The 23,521-nt window shown below is 50.5% G+C and overlaps 1 protein-coding gene across 7 annotated transcripts in view; it reads left to right on the forward strand.

The window, feature by feature from the left end:
- The window catches only part of Rgs3 (regulator of G protein signaling 3), a 142,461-nt gene that overhangs the window by 81,731 nt on the left and 37,209 nt on the right, over positions 1-23,521 (forward strand). The window contains exon 1 of one of the 7 annotated variants that reach the window (XM_048339755.1): positions 11,525-11,723. The exons of 3 other annotated variants lie outside the window; for them this stretch is intronic. The gene's annotated coding sequence lies outside the window, so the exon portion shown is untranslated. Of the gene's footprint in view, positions 1-11,524; positions 11,724-11,843; positions 11,925-11,987; positions 12,132-13,193; positions 13,479-23,521 lie in introns of those variants that run through there. 3 more of the 7 variants (XM_048339774.1, XM_048339746.1, XM_048339781.1) reach the window with 3 other exon arrangements.

Genomic DNA, 23,521 nt, shown 5'->3' on the forward strand with positions numbered 1-23,521 from the left:
AACTAGCAGAATGCACCAGTTTCTAATCCCACTGTAGATAGAGCACTGGGGATTGAACCCAGATCTTCGCACTTGCTAGACAAATGCTATACTACTTGAGCTCTATCTCCAGCCTTGTTATGTGTTTTAATTGGTCCTTTTTGATTACTAGAGACATCGACATTTATTTGTATTTATTGTCTCTTGGGAAGTAGTTTGTTCAAGTCTTTTGTCTGTTTTTCTATTGGGCTCTTTAGAGTTGAATTATTCATTCACAATGAGCTCTTTATATAATAAGGCTATGTGTATGCTAGCCTTTTATTTTCTGCTGTAACACTAACAGGTGTTTCTAATTATAGGCAGTCATCTATAAATGGTTTTGGTTGCTGAATTATTGTGATACAATTCAAATGCAATACAATCCACCCATCTAAAGTGTATAATTCATTGCTTTTTTCACATATTCAGATTTGTACAACCATCACCACAGTCAATTTTATTTTATTTTGTTTATTTATTTTTTGGCAGTCCTGGGCCTTGGACTTGGAGCCTGAGCACCGTCCCTGGCTTCTTTTTGCTCAAGGCTAGCACTCTGCCACTTGAGCCACAGTGCCACTTTTGGCCGTTTTCTATATATGTGGTGATGGGGGATCGAACCCAGGGTTTCATGTATACAAGCCAAGCACTCTTGCCACTAGGCCATATTCCCAGCCCCACTACAGTCAATTTTTATTATCTCAAAAAGAAATAGTACCCCTTAACTACCACCCATTAGCCCCACCTCATCTCCACGAAACCTAAAATCTGTTCTTTTGTCTCTGTAAATTTGCCCATAGGGGACATTTCATAGAAAGCAAGTTATATATTTGGATACTTGTGACTGTCTTTGTTTCCTTAGCATAATGTTTTCAGACTCATCCATCCTGTAGCCATAGGATGGACATACATTGGTACCCAGTTTCTTTTTATGGCTGTATAATATTTCATATGGCTATACCACATTTTGTTTAATCATTTCTGAGTTTATGGACTTTGGCCTGTTATGAATAATGCTTCTATAAATACTTGTGTGCCAGCATTTGTGTGGACATATGCTCTTCTGTTGGGTAAATCCCTGAGGATGGAATTGGTGGGTCAGTGGTATCTTGATGAGGAATGGTCAGGCCGTTTTCAAAATTGGCTGTAGTTTTCTTTTCCTACCATTGATGAATGAAGGTTCCAGTTTCTCCACAGCCTTCTTAACAATTATTACTTTTCTACTTTATAACAGCCAGTGTGAAACCATATCTCCTTGTGAGTTTGAATCATGTTATAGCTAATGTCATAACTATGAAATTTAAAACATTTTAAAAACATACTTTGGTCTGGAATGTTAGAGTACTTATCCCAGGATTATACAATGGATTACTTTTTTCTTTGAACTTTATGGTTTCATTCTTCAACTTCTAACATTTTAATCTGCGTGGGTTTTTATTTTGCCCAGTTATTTACAGGACTGGATGACCCTACCCCTCCCTTCCCCTCTCCCATCCCCCTCTCCCTCTCCTACTCTCCCCTCTCCCTTCCTCTTCCTCCTTTCCTTCCTCTCCTCTCCTTCCCTTCCCTTCCCTTCCCTCCTCTCCTCCCTCCCTCTCCTGCTCCTTCTCCCTCTCTTTCCCTTTGTCTTATTTCTCTCTCTTTTCCTTCCTCCAGATCTTTCTTTTCTTTTTCTTTCTTCTTTCTCTTTCCTTCCTTCCTTCCTCTCTCTTTCCCTTCATTCCTTCTTTCTTCCTTTCCTGTTCCAGGGCTTTGAACTCAGGGTCCCACACTGTCACTCAACTTTGTTTGCTCATGGCTGGCCTTCTTTCACTTGAGCCATGCCTATAGTTCAGTTTTTATTTTTTATTTATTTATTTTTGCTGTGAACTGGATGGAGTCTTACAGACTTTCTGTTGGCTTTGAACTGTAATCCTCCAGAACTCAGCCTTCTGAGTAACTAGGATTACAGGTGTGAGTCACTAACACCTGGCTTGCATGTAACCTCTTGTCACACTTTTCTGTTGGGAAGTATGACCCACACCACTAGCATTCTAAAAATGCCTTCCTCTGTTTCCACATGAGCCACTGGGCCCATTGTCAGCCCCTTGTTACAGACGACAATACAAGGATCAGAGATGTAAGGTGATTCCCCTTCAAGCAGTGAGGGAGGAGTGCTCCCCTCTCCCAGCCTGACATTAGGTGTTATTGCTCTCCTACTTCTCCGTTGGTATGAGAAGAGAAAATTACTCTCTGTCCTGATTTGCATTTCTTTGATTATTAATGAGGTTGGGCTTTTAATGTTTATTAGTCTATCTGTATTTCTTTTTTGGCTTGTCTGTTCATATTATTGCTCAGTTTTCTTGTTCATAAAAGCTCTTTATATGTTTAGAATATTAACCATTTGCTTATTATATACATTATAAATATTTTCCTAATTTGGAATTTGCCTTTATTTATACTAATCATTTATCCTCCAAATATTATGCTTTTTTTGTGGATAATCAGATGTTTTTGTAATTAGGTCTGTTTTAGAGAAGAAGGTAGCTATACATGGTCAGGTTTTTCCTGCCCTGAGATGATAAGAACTACCTTATTTAGATACTTACCTTTTACTTCTTTACTTTGTGTGTGTGTGTGCGCATGTACCAGTAGTGGGTTTGAACTCAACGGCCTGGTTGCTGTCCCTGAGCTTTTTTGCTCAAGGCTGGTGCTCAGCTCCACTTCTGGCTTTCTTTTGTATGTAATTAGAGGTAAGAGTATCATAAGCCTTCCTGCTCTGGCTGACTTCAAACCACAGTTCTCAGATCTCAGCCTCCTGAGTAGCTAGGGTTATAGATGTGAGCCACCAGCACCCAACTTTACTTTTTACTTACTTTTTTCTCTGATGAAGGAGATGGATTCCAGGGCCTTGTATATGGTAGATAAACACTAAACTACCCCAACCCCACATTCGCAGCAATTAATTTTAGTGTCTAGAACATGGAGCCCCTCCCCTCCCACCCCAAATGGCTGACTAGTCTTGCCATTCCCATGTTGAGGAGATGGGAAAATGCTTTCCTCATTTCTTCATCTGTATCTTAGACCTAATTCCCACATCGAGGTAGGTTAGTTTGGAACTCTCTTGACCCATCTTAACTTGCCTATTCCTGCACTGTGTTGAGATGTAGTTCCTGTAGCTCACGTTATGTTTCCATGCTTTCACGCATCCCACGGCTAGCCCCCACAGCCTTGAGGTTATCCATGTGACTCTGGTCAGCAGGTAGCACCTCCCTTCCCTTTTCTATTCACATACTTCACTGGTGAATTTGTCCTCACTCTTTTAGCCTATAATGATCACGCCAGCCAGCCCATCTTCTCTTTGCTTTCTTCTGTACTTCCTAAGTCTTGTTAAAATCATCTGATATTGGAATTTTAGGTCCTGACTGTGACTATTTGAAAACATTAGTGCTATTGCTGCCTGTAAGCCTAGTTACTCAGGAGGCTGAGATCCGAGTAAACCAGTGGGTCAAAGCTAGGTTGGGCAGGAAAATCTGTGAGACTCTTACCTCCAAATAAGCAAAAAAAATATTAGAAGTGGAGGTGTGGCTCAAGTGGTAGAGCATCAGCCTTGAGTGAAAAAGCTAAGACTTTGAGGGAGAGTTGGAGTTCAAGTCTCAGTAATTGTGTGTGTGCACATCCGCATTTCAAATGGCGTTATTTCATCAATAGTTAAGTCTACATTTCTGCCTGCATTGCCTACTTCCTCTTAACACCATAGCTGCTGCTTCTGCTTCTCCTGCTCCTCCTCCTGTTCCTCCTGCTCCTGTTCCTCCTCCCCCTCCTCCTCCTGCATCTTCTTTTGCCAGTCCTGGGGCTTGAACTCAGGACCTGAGCACTGTCCCTGGCTTCCTTTTTTTTTTTTTTGGCCAGTCCTGGGCCTTGGACTCAGGGCCTGAGCACTGTCCCTGGCTTCCTTTTGCTCAAGGCTAGCACTCTGCCACTTGAGCCACAGTGCCACTTCTGGCCGTTTTCTGTATATGTGGTGCTGGGGAATCGAACCTAGGGCCTCATGTATACGAGGCAAGCTCTCTTGCCACTAGGCCATATCCCCAGCCCCGCTGGCTTCCTTTTATTCAAGGCTAGCACTCTACCTCTTGAGCCACAGCGCCACTTCCAGCTTTTTCTGTATATGTGATACTGAGGAATCAAACCCAGGGCTTCATGCATGCTAGGCACTCTACCACTAAGCCACATTCCCATCCCTTACCACAGCTTCTCACTCTGACTTCTAGGCTTTGATTCACTTTAGTCTAGATAATTTTCTTGAGTAATTTTTCCAGAAAGAGTCTGTAATTTTTCCAGATAATGTGTTTTTTTAGCCTTTCAGCCTGAAAATGTTTGCCCTCATGCCTGAGTCATAATTTGCATGAATAGAGAACTCCATGTGAACAGGCTTAAGAGCATGTGGGGTGCTTTCCTGCCTTTAGTGTAGTAAAGAGGGCTCTCTTTCCCTCATCCCGTCAGATTCCTTTATGGAAACAGGCAGGATTTCTCAGTCCGGTCTTCAGAATTCATAAATATTATCAGATTCTTCCTAACTAGAAAAAAATGTTGGTCATTTTTCCTGGTACAAACTCTGTTAGCTCTTTCAGTCAATCTTTACTTAGTCAAAGAAATTTTCTGTTCATTTTTCCAGCTGTTGAGATGCTCTATGTTTATTTCTCTCTTTCTGGAAATTCTCCCTCAACGATAATAATGATAATGCAGCTTAACATTCATGGAGTATACTTTCCTTCTTCGATAATATGTAGCCTGAACAATAGTGTTCTGTCTCTGTCATCTATGAAGATGAGGGAACAAACAGGGACCCCAACCTTACCTGTCAAGTGCACCCCCAGAGCCCCACCTGACCCCAGGACCACTCACTACTGATGTTGAGTGTTGACAGCAAGAGCCTCTATGACCAGTGGGGGAAACTTGGAGGTTCTGGAATGATGGACCAATGCAGATTGGGATACTGAGACCCAAAGGGGGCCCTGGGGAGGGAGAAGGTTGTCAAAGATTCTCCAGGAAATCAGAGTTGGGATATTTCCCTTCCTTTCCATTCCTTTTGTTTCAATGACCCTCTCCAGGCCTCAAGTCAGTCCGTGGGACTCTCACATAGGGCTAAGGTTCCTCTGCCTCCTGCTTTCTGTTTAGATAGCAGCCACGTGACTCTTCCTATTGCACAAACCTAGTTACCTTCTCAGTGCTGGGGGCCTTGCATGCCTGCCTGAATAAGACAAGGCTTTGGGTACCTAATATGCTAAATACTGCTGATTTATCAACATCGCAAATGATAAAAACTCAGCTCACATTAGCTTCAGGTAGCAAATAGATCACTAAGAACAGGCCTCATCTTCTCCATTTCTTCTTGGTTTTGTTCTACCTGTACATGTGGTGGCTTCCTCCCTGGGTGGTGGCAGCAGAGCTGCCAGAAGTACCATGGTCTGCTTGACACTTTCCATCATTTCAACAGTAGCCTTGGGCCTGGGTCCTGTTGGCTCCTGTTAGATCATGTTTCCATCTTGGTCACTGAAGACAGTGGCATAGATACACCACTTAGCTAACACTTTGTCATATGTTCGTGTCTGGAGTGGGAGTGAGGCCAATTCCATTTGAATCACCTGTTGGACAATGGGGACAGGAAGCATAGTTCCTCAGATGGCAAAGAAGGATGTATGGAGGCTGACCAGGCAGACTCTCAGATGACCTCTACTTCATCAACCAACATGGTCTCTAAACCCACAAATCTCTAGTCAGCTGGAGGTGAGATTTCATCCAACTATAATGGGCCTAGAAAGCTGGACCAAGGACCTTGGATGTTGCTTCAAGGGCAGTAGGAACATCTGGAGTTGGATTTGTATGGAAGGCTCACTATGGCCAGCCTGTAGAGGCAAGAGCCATTTGGATCTCTGTCCCTCAGCCAGGGAGAAGTAATGGTGGCCTGAAGTAGGCCAGAGGAGCTCAGCTCTGAGAGAAAGGAAAGACACATGTGGGAGGTAAAAGCTTTGAGATTTGCTAATGAGTGGGCACAGGGTTTTTGGAAGAAGGACAGTGCTCAAGAGCCTGGGCTCAGGCGAACAGGAGAATGGCGGTACTTTCTGAGCTGGGAGCAATGGAGAGTGGAGCAGGAATGGACCTGAAGGTCTACTGTGGGTGGAGATGGTATGATAGAGTCAGAGGGAGAAACATGGCCATGGAAAAGTAATCATGGCCTGTTCAACCATCCAAGGGGAAAGGCCTTGTGTTTGCATAGAACGCAGCACTGTGTGTGATTCATTACTAGCTTCATAACACCTGTGACAGCTATGCCCACTTCAGTGGGATCCTTTCTTTCTTTCTTTCTTTTTTTCAATCACACGCTTACTTGTAGCAACATCACATGTCCATGAGATTCCAACATAAGTTGGAACTTACCATTCCACAGAGCAGGGATAAGCAATTCGTGAGCCAGCGCCATTGTGGAGACTACAGTTTGAGTGACTGATCGCTTGTAACCCCTGTGCACATTTTAGAGACAGGGCAACTGAAGTCCTGAGAAGGGGTTATCTTTGCTCCAGGATTGGCAGAAGGCAGCCGCAAAGTATTTTGGCCCAGTCTTTCCCCCGCTGACCTTCTGCTTTTTGACTTGGGCTTAAGTCCAAGCAGTAGGTGAGACTCCAGGGAGTGAGTGGATGGATGGACTGTCTCTAGAGGTCAAGGCCATGGGACTGGCCTCTCCCATAGCTGAGCTAGTGGCTGAACACTTCCTAGGAACTTGGGCTGTCAGGACACAGCCTGGCCCTGAAGTTGGCGCGAGCATGGCATGTCCAGGATTGCTCCCAAAGCTTACATCTCAGAGCATCATGAGGCCTGTTGGGCAGGAGCCAGGATGGGAGATGGCACCTGGCCATCCTGAATCGCTACCAGCTACCCAAGGTCATGCTGACACTGCAGGGGCCAAAGCTGGCTGGTGGCAAACCTCAGAGCTGGCTCGGTAGTGTGACATTTGGCCCCCTGCTCACTACATTGAGCTTCTCCTCGCTGATGCTGGGAGCTACATTTCCACGAACTGGTTAGGATTGTCCTTTGCTGCCTGAGGTCTCTGGGGCAGGGCTTATGGTCAGGAGTGATGTTGGAGTGACACTGCCCATTGGGCCTCTGCTTTGCCATGTCAGCTTTCTGTGCCTTCATTTCCTGCTCCATGTGATGGGCTGGGGATTATCAGCTATTAGTCTATTCCAGGCACCTGTTGGGCCGTCCCCTGTCAACCCCCAACACACAGGTCCACATGGAACTTGGTGGTACATCAGTCCTCCCAAGGCAAAAGTCTGTGGGTTCACACATGATGGCCACTGTGACACTGTGAGCTGTTCCTGTGTGTCAGGCATTCCATGTGTATCGCCTCATCTTATTCCCCTGGGAGGCAGATGCTAAACAGCCCCCTGTGTACAGATAAGGCAGCTGAGGTTCAGGGATGTTGAAGCGATGAATCTGAATTCAAAGTTTGTGAACTCCAAAGGCTGTGCCGTTTCCTCCAATCACTTTCTGAGTCAGTTCCTTTAGTGAGAGAACCTACAGGGCTGCAGGATTAACTGTAGGTGAGAGGTGGGGCTGGGATTTTAGGCAGGAGGACACAAGCCAGGAAGCACAAGGGACTTTACCCTACTCATACTTCAAGCCCAATCTCCCTGGGAACCTGGCCATGGGGATGCCTGCTCTATCTTCCTCCACTCCATCACTGAGGTACCTGTTCCCCATGGAAGAGCCAGGGCAGCACCTTTAACAGGAGTGTGGGTGCCATGCCCTGGTGTTAGGATCCTAGGAGCTGAAACAGGGCCGGACAGCCCCTGCTTGAAATCAGTGCCCACGTCTGCCATGTTGGGGGCAGGCTGACCTGTCCCTTTGCAGCCTTGACTCTTTAACATAGGCTCCAGCACAGATCAGGGACCTGGCAGTTATTGAAACAGCAAATGCAAACTTCCTTGGCTGACCCTGAAGTAGGGGAGACTTTCTACATGGAGTTTGTGAACCCCTAAGCCAGAGCTTATGAGTCCCAGTGAGTGACAGCCCAGAGTTCCCTAGGCGGCATTGTACATTCAGAGATTGGGTGGGCTGGGGTAGGTGCAATGTGCATGGGGTAGGGGATGTTCAGGGCTCTAGGTGGGGTCTTGGGAATGTGAACCAGACAATGTAATGCAGTAGAGATGGGATGAGTAGGTGCACAGTCGTGTGGGCTGCAGGGAGCAGGTCCTTGGCACCTGTCAGTATCCTTGGGCTGCTGTTGCAGCTCCCTAAGGGCCTCTCTGAAGCCCGGAGTTCTGCCTGGGAGTGCTACCCTCCAAACACTGGGAAAAAGGTCCCTGCTGAGCCTCCTTGGCCCCAGCCAGGAACTGCTGCCAGCTCATCAAACTACAGGGAGATTGCCTGGGTGGCTGGGCTCACAGCCCCTAGTGTTTGGGGAATGACTGAGGGTAGTACAGGACATGGTGACAAGTAGACTGGGTTCAGTTTATAGCTTTGCAATTGCTGGCATGCGACCTCGTCAGATTCACAATGTTTCTTTGAAATGGGGATCTTCGCAATCCTGACAGGGCTCTGAGGACTTAAGGAACCAGTCATGAGAAGGGTGTACAACAATATGACAGGGAATGCCAAGTAAGCCTTTGTTAAATGAAATACGTGGATCATGCCAGGCACCGATGGCTCGCGCCTGTAATCTCGGCTACTCAGGAGGCTGAGATCTGAGGTTCACGGTTCAAAGCCAGCCTGGGCAAGAAAGTCCATGAGACTCTTATCTCCAGTACACTACTCAGAAAAATCCAGAAGTGGTGCTATGGCTCAAGTGGTAAAGCACTAGCTTTGCGCAAAAGAAGCTCAGGGACAATGCTCAGACCCAGAGTTCAAGCCTCAGGAGAGAGAGAGAGAGAGAGGGAGAGGGAGAGGGGAGAGGGGAGAGGGGAGAGGGGAGAGGGGAGAGGGAGAGAGAGAGAGAGAGAGAGAATAATATATATGGATCAACAAATGGGGCCAACCCTGAATAGGCAGGTGCTGAACTCTATGGGCTATGGGAACTCGCCATTTTCCAGGCCCCCATCGTAGCCACACTGAGCTGAGCAGTGCCGTCGTTTACTCTGTGCTTTGGTGCCATGGATGGAGCACTGGATGGGAAGCACGCTACCCTGGCTCCCAGCCTGGCTACCAGTGGCTGTGTATTTGTGGCATAGTCACTCACCTTCTCTGTACCTCTGTTTCACTGGCTACAAGTGGGAGGAGTGAAAGATCCCCAGTGGCTCCCCAGTGGCTCCCCAGGGGCTATTAGCAGCTCCCCGATCCCACCCCAGGCTGTGCACTGGAACACCACTGGCTCTACCTTGGGCATCTGGATGCCTAGGGAGGTAGAGGACTGTGGCTGAGACAGACTCCCCTGGGTACTCGATGCTTCCTAGCCTGGCCAGAGTCTGAGCTGCTCCAATCCCTTCCTCCTGGTGATTGTATTCTGGGCTTGTTCAGGACCCAGCATCTTGGTTTGGCGGAGCTGCTGATGTCTGATTATGGCCTCATTCATTAGACGGTGTGTCTGCTCTCCATCTCCCATACTGCGTGGTAGCTTTGTGAGTGGAGAGCCCGGCCCACCTGTTTTCTGCCGCATCCCTGACGCCTCATACAGAGCCTGGCTCTACAATCATGTGTTGACTGGAGGAAGGCAAAACAGAAGGGCATCTTTGTCCCACACTGTTCTCTATGTTCAGACTCCTCGCCTGGGCATCTCACGCCCTAGCACCAGACAGTCCATCCTGGGACCCTCCAGCCCCACTGGGAAATAGCTCAGTCCCAGGAGAATTGGCCATTTCCTAAGACTTAGTTTCCTGATTTTCTTTCAGGAGCCTGTGGGCTGACAACTTTCTAATCTGGAATGTTCCAGGGCTCTCCTAAGGACAGCCGTGGCTCTGCTCCCAGGGATGTGATGAATGATGGGTGGGATTTATAGGTGGCTGATCCGTGGGGGTTGCTCTGCGGCACCAAACCCGTTAAGGATATTCTCTTGGAACTTCGTACAAGTGTGGCTCATGACTGTGCTAGGCCCAGGGATGGAGTGTCAGAGAGAGAAAGCGTCTAGGGACAGGCAGAGAGACATTCAGAGACACTGAGATTGCCCCAGGGAGAAGGAGAAGCTGGGGGACAATATTTCAGTCTAGTGTGACTGAGGTGGGGTGCAGGGAGGACAGGAAGAAGGGTACCCTTCTGGACTGGCCTCGGGGGGTGGGGCAGGGGCTTGAATTAAGATGGGAAGGGTCAGTGGGCTCGTCTCTCCCAGCTTGGCCCAGCCCCAGCCCATACATACCCCACAACCACAATGTCAGAGAACAGCTCTGGCTAGCAAAGGAGCTTTTTGCAGTGGTGAAGTTAGGCGTGGCTGGTCTTTAATCGTGGTCTTCATAGTCACTGAGCTGAGTGGCCGTGGGCATCTCTGAACTTGGGATTTCTCCTGTACCTGAGACCTTTCATCTGTCAGGAGGAGGGAGGTAAGAGTCCCCTGCCCTCCCCCTTACAGGGTGGGTATTCGTGAAAATTAAGTGACGGAATGCCAGCAGAGCCAAGTACCAACTCACCGAACTCCCTATTAATTCCATATGTGGGCAGGTCAAGGGCATCAGCCCCATTTTACAGATGAGGAAACCAAGGTCAGGGGCTTGCTCAGTGAGACCCAGACAAACCAGTGCTAGGGCTGATCTAGAATTGGGGGTCCTTACCTCCCCAGTTCAGTTCTCACCACTGGCCCAGCATACTCACTCCCTTTGTTGGCGATGTCTCCTTTGTTCCTTAGAGGTAACTTGCCCACTGTGCTGGACAGGAGAAGCAGGCTCTCTGTCCAGCTTAGATTCTCCAGAGATCGGCACACAGGGTACCCAGTACACCACCCGTATCCACCCTGGTGCCCGTGGCTCACTCCTGTGATCCTAGCTACTCAGGAGGCTGAGACCTGGAGGATCTTGGTGCAGAGAAAAATTCTGGAGACTCCATCGCCAATGAACAAGCAAAATTCTAGACTAGAGACACCGCTGTAGCACCAGCCTTGAGTGAACAAGCCATGTGAGGGTATGAGGCCCTGAGCTCAGACCCTGGTACTGGAGAAAAACAACAACACAAGCCCCAAAATAAAAACCAGAAAAATCCCTTCATGTATCCAGCTGTGTGTGACACTGGGAGGTGACGAAAGCCACCACTCCCTGGCCTCCCCGAGGGCGGGTGCTGTTCTTCAGCCAGCTGTGTTGGCTACAGGACCCTGAGTTCAATTGCAGCCGCCCACTGGGACGGAGCCGCGTGGGGGTGGGGGTGTGACAGAGAAGCCTCTGTGATTGGCTGGGTCCTGCCAGGGAGCGGGGCTTTGCACGGCTCTAGCCGGGAGCCCTTAGGGATGTGTGAGGGGTGGATCCCCAAGCTGGGGGATGCCACTGGGCGGGATGGATGCTTCCTCCTCTTGATCTGCATTTCTGAGCGCCAGCTAGGGACTTGGGGATGGGTGGCAGGAGACCCGGCATTGTGGAGTTGAGCATGTAAGCCAGAAGCCAGCGCAGCCTCTTCTGGACTGAGGACTCTCTTCCAGGAGACATCCCGGAATCCTCCTTGGATGAAAGTGGTTTGGGAAAATCACGGAGTTTTCTATTTGATCGAAGAAAGAAATCCAGCCTCTTCGCAAGAGCAGTGGCAGCTCACTGGACAGGGTGTGTGTTTGGGAAGGCACTCGCTGGAAGAGGAGGAGAAGGAGGTGGAGGAGGAGGAGGAGGGGGAAGAGGAAGAGGAGGAGGGACGGGGTGATGCAAGGGTTTTGAAAAAAAAAAAAAACGCTACCTAGATGTGGGAGGTGGAACCTGGTCATTTGGTTCTGCTTTTCCCGGCAGGTACCGCTCCCCTGGGGAACTTGGGTAAGTCCATAAATAGCTCTGCTGACACAAAGGCGCTCTGTCTGGGGTAGGCAGCTTTGACACTGCCGGCCGGCTACCCGCCCTAGCTGCCACAGCCTCAGCCGCCCGCCCGCAGGAGGAGCCGGGTGGAGACCCGGGCGGGCGGGCGGGCAGGCGGGTTGGCAGGAGTGCTGCCAGGAGTCGCCTGGGTTCCTGCTGGAGTGCTGGGTAGGTGCCTTGGTGACAGGGGTCTGCTAGGATGGGCTGGGGTGGGAGTGGGGGGGGCTCTTGTCCAAGCCACCCATGCCCCGGTTTCTATTGTTTCTTCCCCAGGGCAGCCATTGATAGGCACGTTGCTGCCAAAAGGGTTGTGTTCTGAGATAGCTCTGTGTGTGTGTGTGTGTGTGTGTGTGTGTGTGTGTGTGTGTGTGTGCATGCTAAGGGGAGTGGATGTCCTACCAAGGGCAGGGGACAAGCCTCCACTATTTGCTGCTCCCCGCTTCTGGGCTAGCTAGCCAGTTTGTCTTTCTGTTAGGGACAAGGACTGTTTGGGACACTGCGTGGGGAGGGAGCGTTCAGGCGGCAGCCTGGGCTATTGTGTCAGGGATGCTGGCCGCACACCAGGCACTGGGGTTGGGAATTCTTGCTGAGTTCCCCTGGCAGGGAAAGAGGTAGGGTTTTGGGCTGGTCTTGGGGGTGGGGGGGTCATCTCTGATCCTGGAACTTGGCTTTGGTAGAAATGTCCCCTGGAGACACAAGCAGGTTCACCATACCTGGTGAGCCCCGAGCCCCTTGGGGAAGGGCCTGCACCTGCTGCCTGGGCTCCAGCTGAGACCCGGAAGGGTGAGGATGATGATGGTAGTGACCCACCCACTCTCCCCTGAGCCAGCCACTGTACACCCGCAGGCAGAGGCATATTGCTTTCTCAACTCAGAAGCTCCACATCTCTATTCTTGTCTCAGGAGTCTAAGAAGAACCCTGAACCCAGGGCTTGAGATGGGAGGGCGAGCCTTAGAATGGGGAGAGGCTTTTGTCTGGCTTGAGCCAAGACCAGGATGGAGGACCTCTGCCTCTGGAACAGTGAGGACCCGACCTAGAGGAAGCTGTTACCCACATCCATGATGCAATTCAGCGTTGAACCCGGCACTTCTACTTGAGATGTCTGGCTTGGTGCAGGCTGACTCGGCTCCTCACCGACTCGTAGAAACTTTCCACACTCCCAAACCTTGTGGTGGGGGCTCCTGGCTTCCTCCTCAGGGTGCTGGAGTGGGTGCCTCTCGGAAAGGCAGGAGCTGTGGAGGCTGGCCCCACGCATGCCCATGGGATCTCAGCCAGGGCACTGCAGTGAGAGTCAAAGTTTCCAGCACGGCCCCTTGAGCCTTCTGTGCCCAGCCAAGGGGCACCTCCCCTTCTCCCTGGCTTTAGCACATGGCATGGCTCAGCCCAGGGTGGGCCCTCGGGGGAGCCGAGTTCCACAGTGGGGACTCACTAAGGGTGCCCAGCCCAGAAATGGAGAAACAGACAGTTGGGAAAGATAGATGCCCTGCTGGGACATCTTCCGGGATTTGACTTCTAGTGACCAGTACTTGCTATCAATGAAAGCATCGCACTTTCGAGCTTACTGTACCTTTCTTTACTAACTTCCCTGCATGCTTTTTGGTCTTCCCCAGAGCTCCTCTCTTCTCTTCCCTTCAGGACTTAACTGACCAAACTTCCACAGATGGCATGAAAAAGTCCACCCCCTGGGGGACCTGCTAGCTGCTCTCTGTCCCATTTATAACAGGCTGTGGGCCGCTTCATACCTTCGTCGTCTGAGGGGCATGGCTGGATGGCAGGGTTGAGTTGCCCTGCTTAGCTTGGGTGGGCTTTTCTGGAGGAAAGGAAGCTCAATGTGTTCGCCCTAGCGTTGTGCCTGGTGGGGGAGTGGGCACTGATAATGAGGGGCGCGGTGAAGAGCCCCTATTAAAGAAGGGTCCCAAGGCCCCATGGGGTTTGGTGGGAGGTGAGATAATAGAAAAAACCTACTCAGGGGTCTGTACCATAGTTTGAGCCTTAGTTCAAGTGCAAAGCTCATGGTCCTTTTCATAGACTATGGGTGACTAGATTCAGCTCCCTGAAACTGCCAGCCAGGCTGAATGTGGGGGAATGGTTCTCAGCCAGGAGTCTGCTTAGCTATCTCAGAAGCAGGTCGGCATTGCGGGGGGGGGTTGGGGGGTGGAGGGGAGGGTGCCTGTGCTTGGCTGGGTCTCTAGGGGCTTTCCCTAGAGATGGCAGAGTGTGTTTTTTCTCCTGGGTGAACAAAGAGGGGACTGGGGCTGGAAAGGAAGGCTTTTACTGGGGTCATATGCAATATAGAACCCAGGGCGTGATTACTCATCCCTGAGTCTCAGGGTACTTGGCTTTTATCTTGGACACCCCTGTGACCTGCCCCTTGTTAGACCCTTGGGTTTACTGATGAAGACTTCTGGGTTTGCCTTTGTTTTTTAAAGCAGTATGTGCAGTATAGAAAGCCCAGGCCACCCAGGCACCTAGAAGTCCTGTTCAAGAGATTATTTAGGTTAATACGCCTACTTTTCCAACTCACTTTCCCACTTGAGGCAACCAGGGACTGGACCAGGTATTGCTAGGCCCCTGATAGTCATCCAGTCCTCTAGAGACCCTCTCCTCTCCTCTGGTTCCAGGAGTCAGGGTCAGGACCAGGGTCTGGCTCCTCAGCCTCTGACCTTTCCCTCAGGCGCCTCTGGGTAGAAGCCTTCTCTTGCAAGCTGCAACCCAGGCCCCAGCTGGGAGGTTTGTTGTTGTTTGTGGGAGCCAGGCCGTTTCCAAGATGTCATTGCTCAGGGAAAACCATCATTCCTCCTAGGGATAAACAAGGCTGCTTATGGCTCAGCCTCCTAAGCCTGGGGAAGCTGGAGCTGCTCACAGCAGGCCAGCTGGGCTCAGCCCCAGGAGCTGCACACACACAAGCTCCACCTAGGCATCCAGGAGCAGGGATGGGGGCACAGGGGTGCCGGGCCCTGGGCCACTTGGGAGATGAGAGCTTCCAGCCCCTGAGGATAAAGAACTCTTGGGATAGCCTGTTCCTTCTGATGGTAGCCTAGGATGTCCCGCTGATGTGTGGAGAGCTGTCAGGCATGCCCCCTACTCTGGGCAGCCCGGAGCTTCCCTCCTCCTCTGCCCTCTGCGGGCCAATTTGCTTGCACCTGGTACCACGGCCCAGGCTGCTGCTAGAGAATTCCCCAGGCCCTCACCCTAGGAAGGCAAAGTATGCATAAGTTGCATGTGATAACACCGGGTGCTTTTTGCTTTGTGTGTGTGTGTGTGTGTGTGTGTGTGTGTGTGTGTGTGTGTGTTGTTGTTGTTGTTGTTGTTGTTGTTGATGGTGTTGTGGTGGTCATGGGGCTTGAACTCAGGGCCTGGGCACTGTCTCTGAGCTCTTTTGCGCTGCCACTTTAAGCCACAGCTCCACGTCTGGTTTTTGAGTGGTTAATTGGAGAGAAGAATCTCACGGGGACTTTTCTGCCTGGGCTGGCTTTGAACTTCCGGTCCTCAGTTCTCAGCCTCCGGAGTAGACACTGGCTCCTGGCAATTGTTGTTGTTGTTTGATAACCACAGAGCTGAGGCTCTCTATACTGTTCTGGTACCTCTCATTGGGGTGGCAGAGGGTGAGGTGGCATGAGGAGGGGCAGAGAAGGGACAGAGCCTCTGAGGGCCAAATGGCTGGCTGGAAGCAGCCAGGGGAAGGGACATGGAGCAGAAGATGGCATCGTTATGCCACACCTCATTGGGTTGAAGCTGGTGTCCAGCCAGGACCTGAAACCCTCCCTGCTCAGACCTCTGTTAATGGAATTCCTGGCTAGTCCAAATAGTAGCTCTGGCCTGTCTTTGCTGCCTCCTTTCTTTCTTCGTTTCTTCCTTCTATGTGTGTTAAGTGCTTTTGTGTCACTTGCCAAGTCCTGGAGGTGTAGACATGCAAAATTCAACCTTCAGTGTCAGGGATGAGCAGGAAATGGATAATAGCAACATGGCTTTGCTAGGAGCTGGGTCAGGAGCCCTGTGGGAACTTTGGAGAAGAATCCTGCCTGCAAGAAATGAGGTTGAATCTGCCTGGGTAGAGATGCTTGCCTATGGGAAGAACAGGTCTCTGTCCCCTGCCCCCATGCAGATGTGATTCTGCCTATGTGGAGAAGTTGCCTTCCAGTGTCTTGGGTGTCTTGGGGTATATACTGTGTCCTAAAGGGGTGTGGGACTTGGACTTGAGGACCAGATTTAGCCTCACAGTACGTTCCTGGGGACTCTCCTGCCGGGGACAATGCCTGCGAAGTGTCCCAGCTTCACTGGTCAAATGAGATGAACTTGTACAGCTCATAGAGTTTCGTCATGTGCATGGACTCCTGGTCATCTTGCTCTTGGAATGCTGAGCCCTTATCTCATGGGTGGCTGTTCTATGTTACACCTGTAGGTGAGGCAGCTGGGAGGGGGACACTAACACAGAAGGCATTTGGCAAACAGGGAAGTAAGACGCAGCTTTTTGCAGAAGAAACAGTTGGAATGTGCTAGTAGAGTGTGTACAAAGGACCCAGAGCCTGTGGCCTGAGAGCAGAGGAAACACGGGCGGGCAGGGATTGTCTTTCAACTTTGAAACCGAAGCATAGCATACCGAAGAGAAAGATCAGGAGTGTATAGCTGATGCATTTTCACCCAATGAACACATGCATGTAGCTTCCATCTGGGTCAAGAGACAGAACATTCTAGAACTCGGTGAAACTTCTTGTGTGCGCTCTCCTTCACTGTGAACTCTAAGTCATCCCTAGTCCTGATTTCTGTCATTGATTAGTATTGCCTGGTTTTGTATGAATGGGATCACTGATATTCTTTTGCATTAGCTGTGCGCGCACGCGCGCGCGCGCGCGCATGTGTGTGTGTGTGTGTGTGTGTGTGTGTGTGTGTGTGTGTGTGTCCATCCTGAGGCCTGAACTCAGGTCTGGGCACTATCCCTGAGCTTCTTTTGCTCAAGGCTAGTGCTCTACCCCTTGAATTACACTTGGCGCACGTGTGTGCGTGCACGCATGTGATGTGTGTGTGTGTGTGTGTGTGTGTGTGTGTGTTGTTTATTGGAGATAAGAGTCACAGATTTTTCTGCCCAGGCTGGCTTTGAACTGTGATCCTTAGAGCTCAGCCTCGTGTGTAGCTATGATTATAGGCGTGAGCCACCGGCGGCGCCTAACTTGCATTAACATTTAGATGGTGGGATTCATCCGTATGACTGTACTTTATTTTGTTCCTCTCTCCTTGCTGTTCTGACTTCACTGTGTGTGTAGACTCTACTGTATCCACTTTCCATGAGCACTGTAGTGGCTTCCAGTTCCAGACTGTAATGACTGGGCTCCCCTGTGTCTTTGGAAGCACTAGCTTGCTGTGTATTGGGTAAATGCCTCAGGTGTGCAGTTGCTGACGCATAGAGTTGGATGTAATTAGCTTTGGTAGATACCATTGTATAATTTTGCAAAGTGTGCCACTTTGTTAAGCTATGTATGATAGGTCTACTGCTCTCCCTGTTCACCAACACCATAGACACTAGATACTGTCATATCTCATTGTGGTTTTAATTTATATTTCCTCGATGACTAATGAGGTTGTGTACCTTTACATATGCTGGCCATTAAAATGACAGGCACTTTGGAAAAGTGCCTGTTCCAGTCTTTCCTGAATTTTCCTATCAGCTTCTCTGATTTTTATCTAATCTGTGGGCGTTTTAAAAATATTCTAAATATGTGTTCCTTGTTGGATAAACACATTGCAAATACGTTCGCCCACACTAGAGTTTGTCTTCACTCTTGTTTGGGAATCTTTGAAGAAAAGAAGTTCTTGATTTTAATCAGTCTACTTGGCTAATGTTTTTCTTTTATAGAGAGTGCTTTTGAGTCTATTTCTTTGGGCATAGCATCTTCCCTCGTATGGGTAGGGGGTTGGTTCCAGGATACCCCGTGTGTAGTAATAATTGCATATCCCTATACCTGTATATTGTAAACTGTCTTTAGATCACTTATCCCTGATGCAATGCGAATGCTAGGGTATTCTAGGCTGTCATTAGAGCTGGAATTTGCCAAGTGCTCTGTCTACATGGGCACTGGTGAATTCAGGTGTCCAGATAGTCCGTACACTGTCTTGTTCACAGAGAATAATGACTAGGGAGCAAAGCCTGTACATTTTCACTACAGAAAGTTCATTTCAGATTTTCGATCTGTGGTTGGCTGAATCTGCAGATATTTAAACCCACAGATATGGAGGGCATATTTAACTCTCTTATTTTCCAGAAGTTTTATCATTTAAAATTGATTTGCCTTCTGCACAGAGTGATATAGAGGTCAAGACTCCTTTTCTGTGGGTGGGTTTCTGTCAGATTTATTAAAAACACCATCCTTTCTCACCGTGGGAGACTGAGGTCTGAGGGTCACACGTAGAAGCCAGCCCAGGTAGGAAAGCCCATGAGACTCCAATCTCCAATTAATGAACCAAAAGCTAGAAGTGGAGCTGTGGCTCAGGTGGTAGAGTACTAACCTTGAGCAAAAAAGCTAAGGGACAGTGCCTAGGTCCTGAGTTCAAACCCCAGTACTGGCTCACACAAACAAAAAAGATAAATGGGGCCAAGTAGCCAGGGTGAGGGCTGGTATGCTGAGCAGGAGAAGAACATAATCAGGTCTGAGGGAAACTGAGGGGCATGAAGGTCTCATGATGGGGTTGGCAGGATGGTGAATTTGGAGCAGACTCAACCCATCCCCCCAACATCACTCCCCAGGAGAGACAGGGCGCATGTGCCAGCAAGGCTGTGGTGGGGCTGGAGCGTGCCTGGGGCGTGGAGGATGACCTTCAGCTGTAGGGTTGGGGATGAGTCCAGTGTCCAGATGTCCCGTGCAGTGTTCATGGAGGGAAGAGCCTCCCTTGGCAGCCACTGCTCCCCGCCAGAGCCCCCACCTAAAGGAACGAGACAGACAAGGGAAGGGGGCCCCTGCAAAGGAGGACTTGCGTGCCTTCCCTGAAGTTTCTGTGCTTACTGTCTCCCCCTGCCCTGGGAGACCTGCTGAATTTGGGGCCAAGATCTGACCCTTCTGGGCCAGCTGAGGCCCTGAGGGCAGCAGTGACCTGGCAACAGGTGTGAGTTTGGTTTCTTTGCTTAGGACAAATTGGTGGATGTAACATGGTCACTTGTTATTCTGTGGAGGATTGGTTCCAGAACACTCCCTGGATACCTAGATCTGCTGATGCTCACGTGGACAGGCGTAGGCCACACAGAAAGCTAAGCCCCTAGGAGGGCTGTGAGCAGGCCTGGCCATCTCCCAGCCTCCAAGGCCTTTGGACTGGACCCCAGTCTTCTTCTCTGAGGTGTGCACTAGTAAGACTCCTGTTGTAGGCTGCTGTGAGGGTCAGAATGTTCTAGGTGTCCCAGGATTAGATGCGGAAAAGAGAGCCAAGGGTGCCAATGATGGAAGAAGTCGTGATTGTGATTACACGTGCTTCCTGAGCACCTATGTGCGGGCCCCCTGCTCTTTATGTGGATTGTCGCCCAGCAGTGCTTAATGTCTCTATCATCTTGTTACTGATGAGGAAGTCCAGCTTTTAAAGAGGTTAAGCTGGCTACACACAGGCACTGAGACTGGAGGTGACAGAGCCGGGATTTGAGCCCCAGATAGTGGATCGCTAGGCCCTGCCCCAGTTCTTTACCACCATGGCCTCCCTCTCTCTACCTCTGTGTCCCAAAGTGCCCTGGTGGGCTGAGCTGATGTTTAGAGCAGAGCCTGAGTTTAGGGCTGACCTCTGATGCCCACCCATGAGTGGAGGGGCCTCTGAACACCCCCACAGAAGTCAGCTGAGGGAGGCATCACACTGACTTGGCCACATAGTTAGAGGTGAGAGTCAACCTGAGGTGGCCTAGCTCCACATTCTAGCTTTGTGATCCTCCCTGGGGTCTTCCTGGGTTATGGCGCAGCTTCCTCCTCCCCCTCTTCCCCCCCCCCCCCCCCCCCGCAATCAACTTTGTTCTACTCTTCCGTCTGATGAAGGGCCGGCTTGTGGCATTGATCACTGCTGCCTAGATCAGTCTCCAGACTGAGTACCTGGTCCCAGGAAAGCAAGGAGGGAAAAGGGGGAGGAGAAAGGAAGTGAAGAGAGCAAGAAAGGTAATCATGGGATAGTAGGAAAGAGCAGGCCAACCAGGCCTGGTGCGTGCGTGTGTGTGTGTGTGTGTGTGTGTGTGTGTGTGTTTGCACATGTGTGCATGCGTATTTGCACACTCTAAATCTCTACCTCATCAAGTCTAGTTTCTGCTTGTCCCATCAATCCCAGTTATTGCACCTTCCCATGTCCTGATTGGAGGGCTCTGGGCTTCCTGCCAATGCCCAGGATCATGGCCCTGGCTTCTCCCTGCTCCCCAGAATTACTCAGCAAATACCTAAAGAGCCCAGGCACGTGCCAAGGCCTGTGCCACACACAAGAGCCAAATAGTTATGAGCTCCATTCTCTGCCCTGAAGGTGCCAGGTCTGTGGGACAGATACTGGAGTGGAAGGCCAGGTCACCCCTGACCACTCAGCCCTGTGCCCATTATAGAGGCACAGAAGTGACAGGAACAGCTCAGGGAGGAGAGAATGGGGAGGTGGTATGGGGGCTGCAGCCAGACACAGCACAGACCACGGGAGGAAGTATGGCAGGGCATACCAGACAGAAGCTACGGAATTCTGATCAGCCCCTGAGAACCGTATCTGCTCGGTGCCATCCCTATAGCTAGGGAAGGTGGAAACGCGGCTAGTGGAAACCACGACGAGCTGGACGGCAAGGCAGTGATGACCACTCATGGAGCACCTCCTGGGCAGGCACTGTGACGGTGCCTTTGTGTGTACTCATTTCCAACAAGCCTGTGAGGTTACCATCATTGGCACTATTTGCAAATAAGGAAACTGGGACTCAGAGAGGTTAAGTCACTTGCACAAGATCAAAAAGCAAATAAACAGAAGAAACTGGTGGGAGAGGGATAAGTAAGCAGAGACACAATCCTATGAATAATAGTAATATTGTTTTCAGGGGAAGGTCTGGATTCCTCAGCTTCTGCCCGGTGGAACCACCATACTACTTCCAGTGGTCTATCCTGTTTCCAGCTGCAGCCCCTGTCACATCCCTCCTCCCCAGTCCTTCCTCCCTGAGTTGCTCCGCTCTTTCCTAGCTGCTCCTGTGCCTCCAGGGCCCTGGTAGCCAGGGCTGCGTGGTGAGGGTTGACCTGGCCCTCTGCTCCAGTCTCTCTCTCACACAGACCTGGCACTTTCATGGCAGAGATGACTCTTGCTGCTATTTGGCTCCAGTGCGTGGCCCAAGCCTCAGCACGTATCTGGGTTCTGAAGGTATTTGCTGAGTAATTCTGGGGTACAGGGGGAAGCCAGGGCCATGATCCTGGTGAGCTGATGCAGGGCCTACCCTGGACTATAGGAGCAAGGCAGGCCAGGCACTGATGGGGAGCCCAGAGCCCTTCAGCCCGGACATGTGAGGAGAATGACTGAGGCTCTCATGGAAGGGCAGAGTTACTGGAGAAACAAGAGAGGAGATGGTACCATATAGGAAAAGGGGTGATGGTAGAGCCCACAATGAACTAATCCCCAACTGGAGTGCCCGGGGCTGGGCTAGGCCTGGAGCTCTCCTTTAGACAAGCATTCATCACTATGTTGCAGGAAGAGACTGGGCAGCCCTGCCTTTCAAATGTAAGAATTGGAGATGTTAATGGAACTGTGAGGTGGGGACCGGGGATGGGGGGAAACGGAGACTGTGGGTATCCCTATCTTGCTATTGAAGCAGTGAGGTTTGAGATTCCAAGAGACAGGAAAGGGTGGTGATTGGGGGTGGGGGTGGGGGGGGGGGAGACAGTCCTGGAATCCAGGACCGCCTCCAGGCAGGGCCAGGGAGCGAATCTCCAGCTGGCTGACTAGATCAGGTGACAGTGCCAGGATTAGGGGAGGTTTCTGTCTTCTAGGTCTTCAGAGATTCTCCTCCTTGTCCTGAATTTGCTACTTTATTTTCTATCAACATCAATTAGTTTGAAGCAAGGGTGTTTCCTTTGAACATATCTGTTTATGGATGCAGTGCATTGTGATCAGAAACACCACCTCCATCCTTCTCCTCTTCCTCCTCTATCCCGAACTTCTGACCCGAGTCGAGCTGCTTCTGTGCTGGACCTTTGCATTGCTTTCAGGGGAATGGGTATGCTCCCTTCGGGGCGTGTTGCCCTCCTGAGCCCCCGCCATGCTTGCGAGCCATGGGGTCCTTTAGAGGTAGAGAAGAAGGAAAAGGAGGAGAGAACAACATTCATTCAGGTCCTAGTTCGGATGACAGGTGGTAACATTATATAGGGGCTCCATTGGGAGGGATGAACTAGAACTGTGCGTGCAAGTCTGGGGCCTGGGGAGGTGGCACTGGTTGGATACCTAGAAGGAGGTGTCCACCTCAGTCCCTGGGCTCCATGCCCCCTCTCCACTGCTCTGATGCTCTCTGCCAGGGCAGATTTCAGTCTCAGGTCATTCCACTGAGAGGGGTTCCTGACCTCTGTTTCTCCCTCACAGAACTGCCCCCCCCCCGGCCCGTACCTGTTCTTCACATGGTAGGTTGTAGTTTATCCTGGACTTATGTGTGTAGTGCCTTGATTAGTGTCCATCGTTCCTTTCGAATCTGTAAGCTTCCAGCAGACAGAACCACGTCTTCCTGGTCGTATCCACAGAACCTAGAACCTGGTTTGGCTGCAGAGTTCTCCCGTGGGGCTTGCCAAAAGCCGCCTCAAGGAGAGAGGTCTGGACCAGCCCTATGGCCTGGGTGGGGTCAGTGGCCTGGTGATTGTCTCCAGGGGACTAGAGGGTTCCAGGAGAGAGAGGGTGGGAGGGACCCCATGCAGGTCTTGATGGCACCATGGTGCCTGACAGAGTAGAGTGGGGTTCACTGGTTCACTTGGGAAATCCATTCAGGGAGAGGTCAAAACCAATCTGTGTGGGGTGCCCATGGCCAACCCCCATTTATTGAGTGCTCATGTGACCAAGCTTGTCATATGTTAACTTGTTTATTTCTCTAGAAGCACTATGAGGAGTTGTTCTTCACCCCATGTTAGGGCTAAGGAAACGGGGCACAGAGAAACCATGCCCCAAGGTTCTCTCAGCCAGGAAGTGTGACATGGCTCAGCATCTAGAGCAGTCACCCTTGTCAGATGTCAATGCCATCCTCCTGAATAAACTGTCAAGTTGGGGACAAAGGTGACAGGTCGCCCATTCTGAAGAGATATGCTGTCTCGAGTATCAAGAAGCCAGATGTGGAGGAGCTGGAGTGAGGTGGGGGGAGGGAGTGAAATGTCAGCTGAGTAGCTGAGGTTCACCAAGCCAGAGTTCCAGAAGCTAGAAGTTCAGGGCATGCCAAGCTTGCAGATGCAACTTGGAGCATACATGGAGGTCCAAGACTGAGAGGGGGTTCTGAAGGACTCTCCCTTTCTCTGACAACTTTCTGTGCCCCCAGACCCCCGCCCCCACCCCAGCACTTTCCTGGCCTTTTCTCTGCCTCTCAGCAAAAGGCCTCAAATTGTCTTCACCCAGAAAGCCAA

This window comes from Perognathus longimembris, chromosome 1, assembly GCF_023159225.1.
Source record: "Perognathus longimembris pacificus isolate PPM17 chromosome 1, ASM2315922v1, whole genome shotgun sequence".
Taxonomy (NCBI): domain Eukaryota; kingdom Metazoa; phylum Chordata; class Mammalia; order Rodentia; family Heteromyidae; genus Perognathus; species Perognathus longimembris.